Here is an 8,578-nt window from a genome sequence, read left to right as displayed (position 1 = left end):
CCTGTGAAGGTCACAGTCCAAGATCAAGGCTGATTAAAACACTGAAATTTAATTGAAAGATTATAGAACGCTCCCCCTTGCCCACACCATACTACCACACCAACAGGGCTCCAGTAAAACAGTAGATTACACCTCTAAGTCCTACAAGAAGCAGACTCTGTCTGAGGAGGCATTCTCAGGAAAGCCCAATGTCAAGAGGAAAAACAAAGCAAGCACACTAGAGGAATTCGAATCTTCTAGAACCTATTGCTACAGCAAAAGTTAACATAAATCTTCATACTAAAACCCTATTTACCTCATTCTAATTATTCGTACATATCATATTCACCTTTCTTTTTTTTTTTTTTTTTTTTTTTTTGCAATACACGGGCCTCTCACTGTTGTGGCCTCTCCCGTTGCGGAGCACAGGCTCCGGATGCGCAGGCTCAGCGGCCGTGGCTCACGGGCCGAGCCTCTCCGCGGCATGTGGAATCGTCCCAGACCGGGGCACGGACCCGTGTTCCCTGCATCGGCAGGCGGACTCTCAACCACTGCGCCACCAGGGAAGCCCCATATTCACCTTTCAACCAAAAATTACAAGGCCTGCCAAAGCCAAGAAAAAACAGACTGAAGTGACAGAGCAAGGCATTAGAACCAGACTTAGATGTGACACAGATTTGGGGATTATCAGACAGAGAATTGAAAATGGCTGTGATTAGCCTTTATGTGCTACCCAGAGAGGGGTCCATACAGCATTGTTCTGGGTTCTGTTGTAAGTTAGAGGGAAACTTTCACAATGTCCAGAGCCCTCAATGTCCTGCAAATAAAGAGGAAGAGTTCCTTAAATTCCTCGTAGCAGGAACACACTTAGGTGGTACCAACCTTGACTTCTAAATGGAATAGTCCATCACCAAAGGTAAAGTGATAGCATCTACGTCATAAATCTGAAGAAAATCTGAAAGAAGCTTCTGCCGGCAGCTGGTGCCATTGTTACCTTTGAAAACCCAGCTGATGTCAGTGTCATATCATCCAGGAATATTGGCCAGTGAGCTGAGCTGAAGTTTTCTGCTCTACTGCTAGCTGCCTTACTCCTAGAACTTGGAACTAGATCCAGGAAGCCTTACTGGAGCCGAGACTTTTGGTGGTTACTGATCCCAGGGCTGACAACCAGCCTCTCACAGGGACATCTCCTGCCTACTATTGCTCTGTGTGACACAGACTCTCCTCTGTGCTATGCGGACATTGCCATCCATACAAGGGAGCTCGCTCAGCAGGTCTGATGTGATGGATGCTGCCCCAGAAGTTCTACATGTGCGTGGCACCGTCTCCCAGGAACACTCATGGAAGGTCATGCTTGATCTCTACTTCTACAGAAATCCTAAAGAGATTGAAAAGGAGGAGGAGGGTGCTGCTGAAAAGGCTGTGACCAAGGAGAAATTTCAGAGTGAATGCACTGCTCCAGCTCCTGAGTTTATTGTTACTCAACCCGAGGTCTCAGGCTGGGCTGAAGGCATGAAGGTTCCTCCTGTGCCTTTTCAGCAGTTTACTGCTGAAGAATAGTCTGCAACTCCCACTGCTCAGGCCATTGGACATATAGGAGCAACCACTGAGTGTTCTTAAGCTGTTCATCTACAGATTCTTAAACAGAAAATGGAAATAAGGTTGTTGGAAAATAGTTTCTGAAAATTTTTTTAATAAAACAAAATAACTATGATCAATATGGTAAGGGCCCTAATGAAAAAAAAAAAGGACAACATGCAAGAACAGAGACTTAGTATAAGCAGAGAGATGAAAAATCTAAGAAAGAATCTAAAAGAAATGTAAGAAGTCAAAAAACACTGTAACAGAAATGAAGACTGCTTTCTATGGGCTCATCAGTAGATGTGACATGGCCGAGGAAAGAATCAGTGAGCTTAGAAGTGAAGATAGTGAAGATAGATCAGTAGAAATAGTTTAGTTAAAGAATCTAAAGGTTGGAAGAGACATTAAAAGTTATCTAAAATATCTTCTCATTTTCCTTCTGAAAATTTGGATTAAAAATACATTCTCTTTTCTGATGGTATGCCAATGATGTAAATAATTATCTAACTCTTGCCATCAAGACTATTGCAAATAGAAGCATATCATTTTGACACAACTAACACAGATGTAACAACTTTAGGCATTTAAATACCATTTGCCTATAAAGAACAATGCAACACACAAGTTATAAACATTTATGATTTAATTTGGAAAATTAGAACAGGATTTATCCCACTATTGCATATTATCATGAACGATTCTTTTTAACATCTTTGTACTGTCATTCTTTACTAAATGCCCTACATTTTTCATGCTTTATTTTTATACTTGTCTACTGCTACTTTGATCCTATCTGGCATTAAGGATCAGTTGTCAAACATTGAAACTAAAAGCTTTTATCTATGGCCTTGCCTCCTTGGATTCCAGTATTCAACATCACTCAGTCAGTGTTCAACTTCAGTCCAGCTGTTCATGTTTGCACATTTAGGTAACTTGCTTCCAAATATTCATGACAGTGAACTACTGAAAGTCAAGTTACTGCTAAGTGGACTTTTTTATATATTGTGATGTCAGAAGAATAGTGCAGTAGTTTCTTAAGATTATTAGCTTTTCCGGGTTTCATTGAATGAAATTGGTGTTTAAGCGCGTATTCACATATTTCATGTACTCATATGTGAAATTCTGTGCTAGTGTAGAGGTGGCTAAGAAGAGGTGGCCCCTGCCTTCAAGGCATGCTCAAGCTAGAACTGTAGTATTAGAATCAACTTGGAAGATTTTTAAAATTCTGTCATTCAGCCTTGTTTAAGTCAAAGTCCAGACATATAATATTTCTTAAGAATGTCTCAGATAATTTTAATGTGCCACCAGGATTAGAATTACTGAACTATATTGATAAAAAATATCATGCAAGTAGATTGAAAGTGATAGATAAGGATGTTACACACACATACACACACACACATGCATGCACTCGTGAGATTTCAGAGGGTGGGGAGTTCATGTTCAACGGAGAGAGGGCAACAAATGTTTCTGAGCTTAAAGGGCTGTAAAGATTTTGGAGAGGAATACCTGACTGAGTGGAGTCGAATTCCTGGCAGGGGGACACTAATAATGAAAGAAAACAAATAAATGCACTTGACAATGACCTTTTTGAATGATATAGAGAGGAGCCAGACCCAGAAGAGAATACTGCAAGGAACTGTGGGAAGTAAGGTAAGACAGAGAGCAGGGTCCCACACTGAGAAGACCTTAAAAACTTGAATTTCAGGGTGATGTCATTATAAAGCATTTCTTAAATAGTTTTTGTTTTTTGCATTATTTAACTATCAGGACACTTAAATCCATGATCCTGTTACCCAGCTTAAGTATTAAACTTTATTAATGCAGTTGATATCTCTCCCTTCCCTAATCATAACTGTCCCACCCTCTGCAGAGGTAATCCTCATCCTAAATTTGGTGTTTATCATTCTCATACATTTCTTAATACTTAGATACATAGGGACTTATTTTCCCAAACAAAACCAATTTTTCAAGTTAAAAATTTATTGTAAAGAATTGAAGGGAATAAATATGGCATTGAGTTTACAGACAAAGGAATGGATGTCAAGGAATGGGAAGGAAATTTAGCACCTTAAATATAGAGAATGAGGAAACAATGAGTCAGACAAAGGTACTGGGCTTTGACCTGAGAGATTAGAATCATGATGTGGTGTTGACAGGTTCAATGAATCATGGAGGGAGAACTGGTTCCTGGCAGTGTAGACGCTGTTTTGTGGAATTTGGCTCTATTGACCATTCCCTCCTTGATAAAGCACTCGCCTCATGGCTTTCTGCCATAACTCTCTTTCAACTTTGTTTCTCCCTCTCCCATTGTTCTTTCTCAGTCTCCCTCATGGCTTCCATTTTGTGTTACAGCTCACACTTCCCTGGATAGACTCATTTCCTTCCAGGGCCTTAACACACAAATGCTGATGACTTCCAAATCTGTCTGGTCAACATGTATGTTTCCTCAGTTCTAGACCTGGATATCTAACTGCTTGTGGTTATCTAGCTCCACAGTCACTTTCAGTGTGTCCAAAATTAGTCCTATTACCATCTTATTCTCCTTCTGTTTTATTCATCTTTTTAATGACATATTCCCTCTCCCTTTACTCTCTATCTTTGCAAATCACTCCCAAGATCTATCTTCTTACCCAAGCTAGAAAACTTTCCCATGCTTTTCCCTAAACATCAGCTGTGCCCGCTAATTCATGCTATGTCAAGTCAACTTCCTTAATTGTGCTTGTATTGACCCCTCCCCAACTCTCTCCACTACCCGAATCTCAGGTTCATTTTGTCTCTTCCCTGGTCAATTATGACAGTCTGTAACCTTATCTCCCCAGCCTCAGTTTTGTCCAGCTCCTGCTATCTGTCTCCCATCTGCTCTCAGAGCGATTTTATTTTTTTTTTATTTTTTTTTTTTGCTGTACGTGGGCCTCTCACTGTTGTGGCCTCTCCCGTTGCAGAGCACAGGCTCCGGACGCGCAGGCTCAGCGGCCATGGCTCATGGGCCCAGCCGCTCCGCGGCATGTGGGATCTTCCCAGACCGGGGCACGAACCCGTGTCGCCTGCATCGGCAGGCGGACTCTCAACCACTGCGCCACCAGGGAAGCCCTGCTCTCAGAGCGATTTTCTTAAATATAAATATGATCATTTTCTGCCCTTACGTAGTAAAAAAAAAAAAAAGAACCCATTACCTTCTGCAGAGGCTTCCCATTTTGCTCTTCTGAGCCCTAATTAGGATTCTACAGAGTTGACTCAAAGGCAACCAATGGTACAAAGTTAGAGGCTGAAAGGGCAGATGACTCTTTTGGGGGAGACATAAAAGAGTTTTAGATCTGTGTCCTAAGGCAAAAGAAATAAATGCAAAAATAAACAAATGGGACCCAATTAAACTTAAAAGCTTTTGCACAGCAAAGGAATCCATTGACAAAATGAAAAGACAACCTATGGAATGGAAGAAAATATTTGCAAATGATATGACAGATAAGGGGTTAATAACCAAAATATATAAACAGCTCTTACAACTCAATATCAAAAAAATAAACAACCCAATCACAAAATGGGAGAAGACCTGAATAGATATTTTTCCAAAGACAACGACATACAGGTGGCTGGCTAACAGGCACATGAAAGGATGCTCAACATCACTAATCAAAACAGAAATGTAAATCAAAACAACAACGAGATATCACCTCACACCTGTCAGAATGGGTATCATCAAAAAGAACACAAATAACAAATGCTGGAGAGAATGTGGAGAAAATGGGACACGTACACTGTTGCTGGGAATGTAAATTGGTGCAGCCACTATAAAAAACAATATGAAGCTTTCTCAAAAAACTGAAAATAGAACTGCTATATGATCCAGCAATTCCACCCCTGGGTATACCTCCAGAAAAAATGAAAACACTAATTTGAAAAGATACATGAACCCAATGTTCATAGCAGCACTATTTACAATAGCCAAGATATGGAAGCAACCCAAATACCCATCAATGGATAAATGGATAAAGAGATGTGATACAAATATATACACACACAATGAAATATTACTTATATATGGAATATAAAAAATAATAGAAATGAATGTATATGCAAAACAGAAACAGACTCAGATATAGATAAAAAGCTGGAGGTTATCAAAGGGGATAGGGGCAAATTTGGGGTATGGGATTAAGAAGTACAAACTATGTATAAAATAGATAAGCAACAAGGACATATTATACAACACAGGGAATTATAGCCACTATCTTGTAATAACTTTTAATGGAGTATAATCTGTAAAAATACTGAATCATTATGCTGTATACCTAAAACTAATATAATATTGTAAATCAATTATACTTCAATAAAACTTTTTTTAAATGTGATATTTTCACTATCATTATTTTTTCCAAAAAAAAGAAGAGTTGGGGGAATTCCCCGGTGGTCCAGTGGTTAGCACTCCATGCTGTCACTGCCAGGGGCCTGAGTTGCATCCCTGGTTGGGGAACTAAAAATCCCACAAGCTGTGCAGCACAGCCAAAAAAAAAAAGAGTTGGGTTCAAAAGCCACAGGTCCTTTCCTCAACTTCTATCCTTCTGTTAAGTAAATCATTTCCCTAGTATTTATTGAGCACCTACCATGTGCCAGATATTCTTCTCAGTGCTGTTACACATGAACTCTTTTAACTTTCACAACAACTCATGGATGTAGGTAATATTTTTATTCCCACCTTACAGATAAGGAAATGAGTCATATAGATGTTAAATTACCCAACGTCACTCAGCTTGGTGGAGTCAAGAACCAGGACTTTAATCCAGGTAATTTGACTCTAGAATTTTGCTACTCAAAGTAGGATACATGACCAGCAGAATTGTATCACTGGTCATATTATTAAAAATTCAGACCTTCTGCCTCCATCCCAAACTTACTCAATCAGAATATGACTTTCTACAGGACTCCCAGGTGATGTGTATGTCCATTCATTTTTGAAAAGCACTGGGTTCTTAACTATTATATTGCCCCCATACGTCAGTAATTCACTTCCTCTTTCTTCTTTAGACACATGGGCTGGCTCTTCTTTTTTATGGGCCTGTCAGAAGCAAAATACAAACCCAGAATCTTTCTTCTTTACATTTCACTGAAGGAATGATAGCAAGAGGAACCCCATTTGTAATATATGAACGTGAGCTCCCAGTAGTGAGATGAGCCTTCCTGAACACTCCTCCTTTTATGGCTGTTTCATCATTTGTCTTGAAACTGGCATCTGATAATCTCAGCATAGTGAAGACAGGAAATTAAGAAGCTAGAACTTTTCTGGTCAAGGGAAGTATAAACCAGTTATGCTAATAGTTATTATTCTAACCAGTTCTTGGTATAGGTGAATTTTACAGCTCCTGAAGAGGAAGTAAGGGACTGATGTTCAGAATGAACCCTGGCTGTCCAAACACTTGATATTAAGTTAGTACCACTGGCTAAGCAGGCAGGAGGAAGGGGTGAAAGCTGCTATGGCTTAGAGACCAAGTAGCAGGGAAAGTTGGAGATCAGATGCCATTACAACCCTAATTGACATCATAATCACACATCACAATCTTAACAGTGAATTTAGGTGACATGTATCTTCTAAGTTAATACGGAAGGAGCAGGTGGGTTTCAGGATATACTGTAAACCATTCATGTTTATGAAACTCACTCATAGGGGCTTTTCAGGCCAGCCCCAGCCTTGGCTCCTAAGTCACCTGGAGATTGTCGCCAGCACTTTGCTGCGTGTCTCACAGAGTGCTCAAAACCCAGCCAAACAGTAATGATAAATGGATGGTTTACAGAGATGGTTCGGAGAGATGGAGAATGTGCCACATCACACACCATGTGGCAGAAACTTAAGCAAAATCCTCATTAGACATGAGGATTCTTCATGTCTTTCTTTCCTAAGTGTTTTCTTCCCAATCTAGCTTTTTTCGCCTTTTCTTTCTTTCCTCCTTTCTTTTTTCACACAGTATCTAGCTAACTGCTGTATCGTTACAATCATGAACTCTAATTCTAAGTTAAATGACTTAAGCAAAACATAAAGTGGAGAGTTCAAAAAAGAGTAATTCATTTTCTAGCTGGTTTTACTATCTACAGCATCCATTCAGGGTCCTTATTCTCAGGATCCTGCCAAACAAAAGCAGGTTTCTTCCTAGCTGGGGGTAGGAATATCTATTGTTAAGAAGATAACAATAGTTTCTCCATACTGCTATATTCTCCTCTGTTGTAGTACTTCTTCATGGTTATTTTATATATATATATATATATATATATATATATATATATATATATATATATATATATATATATATAGAACAAACACTAAAATCCTTTACCCTATTGGCAAAGGTCTGAGTGGACATGCCATTCTCAACATACACAAGACAAGGTGCTTGCTTGTTGGATGGACGTATTTATGTGAAAAGCATTTTAAACAGGTCTTTGTGTACTTCAGTGACCCTGGGTACCTCACACACACCTAATCAGAGAGGCCCGACTTATATATATTTTTATACATTGGATTTCCACATGATATTTCTTAGGAAAAGGAGCTCCAATTCAAGAAGCAGTTTTTAAAATATCAAAAACAAGTGACAGACAACATAAAGTCCTACAAGTGCAAACTTATTTGCGTGGTGCAGGACTCTACATTATCTGGCCTCTGCCAGCCTTCCCAGCCTTAACTCCTGCTGTTCTCTTCTTACCCCACCAAGACCTGATGCTGCCAACCAAAACTCTTGGGGTTCTCAGAAAGCACACGATGCTTCAAGCTTCTGTGCCTTCGCTTGTGCGGCTCTATCCATTTACCTGGGGAGCACTTATATCCATTTTGAGACACAATTTGTGTTACTGTGGCAATGAAGATGTTCTGGCTGCTGTAACAAAGCACCATAGACTGGGTGGCATAAACCACCTAGTGGTTTCTTTGCTCACAGTCCCGGAGGCTGGAAGTCCAAGATCAGGGTGGCAGCATGGTTGTGTTCTGGTGAGGGCACTCCTCCAGGGTACAGGCTGCTGACTTCTCATT

General features: G+C 39.8%; 1 pseudogene; it reads left to right on the top strand.

The window, feature by feature from the left end:
* Positions 1 to 775: 775 nt before the first annotated feature.
* LOC132424006 (small ribosomal subunit protein uS2 pseudogene) lies at positions 776 to 1,599 on the top strand (annotated as a pseudogene).
* The last annotated feature ends 6,979 nt before the right edge of the window (positions 1,600 to 8,578 follow it).

The sequence above is a fragment of the Delphinus delphis genome, chromosome 4 (genome assembly GCF_949987515.2).
Source record: "Delphinus delphis chromosome 4, mDelDel1.2, whole genome shotgun sequence".
In the NCBI taxonomy this organism is placed as follows: domain Eukaryota; kingdom Metazoa; phylum Chordata; class Mammalia; order Artiodactyla; family Delphinidae; genus Delphinus; species Delphinus delphis.
The sequence above is the reverse complement of the archived record's forward strand: the minus strand, read 5'-3'. Positions and strand labels throughout refer to the sequence as shown.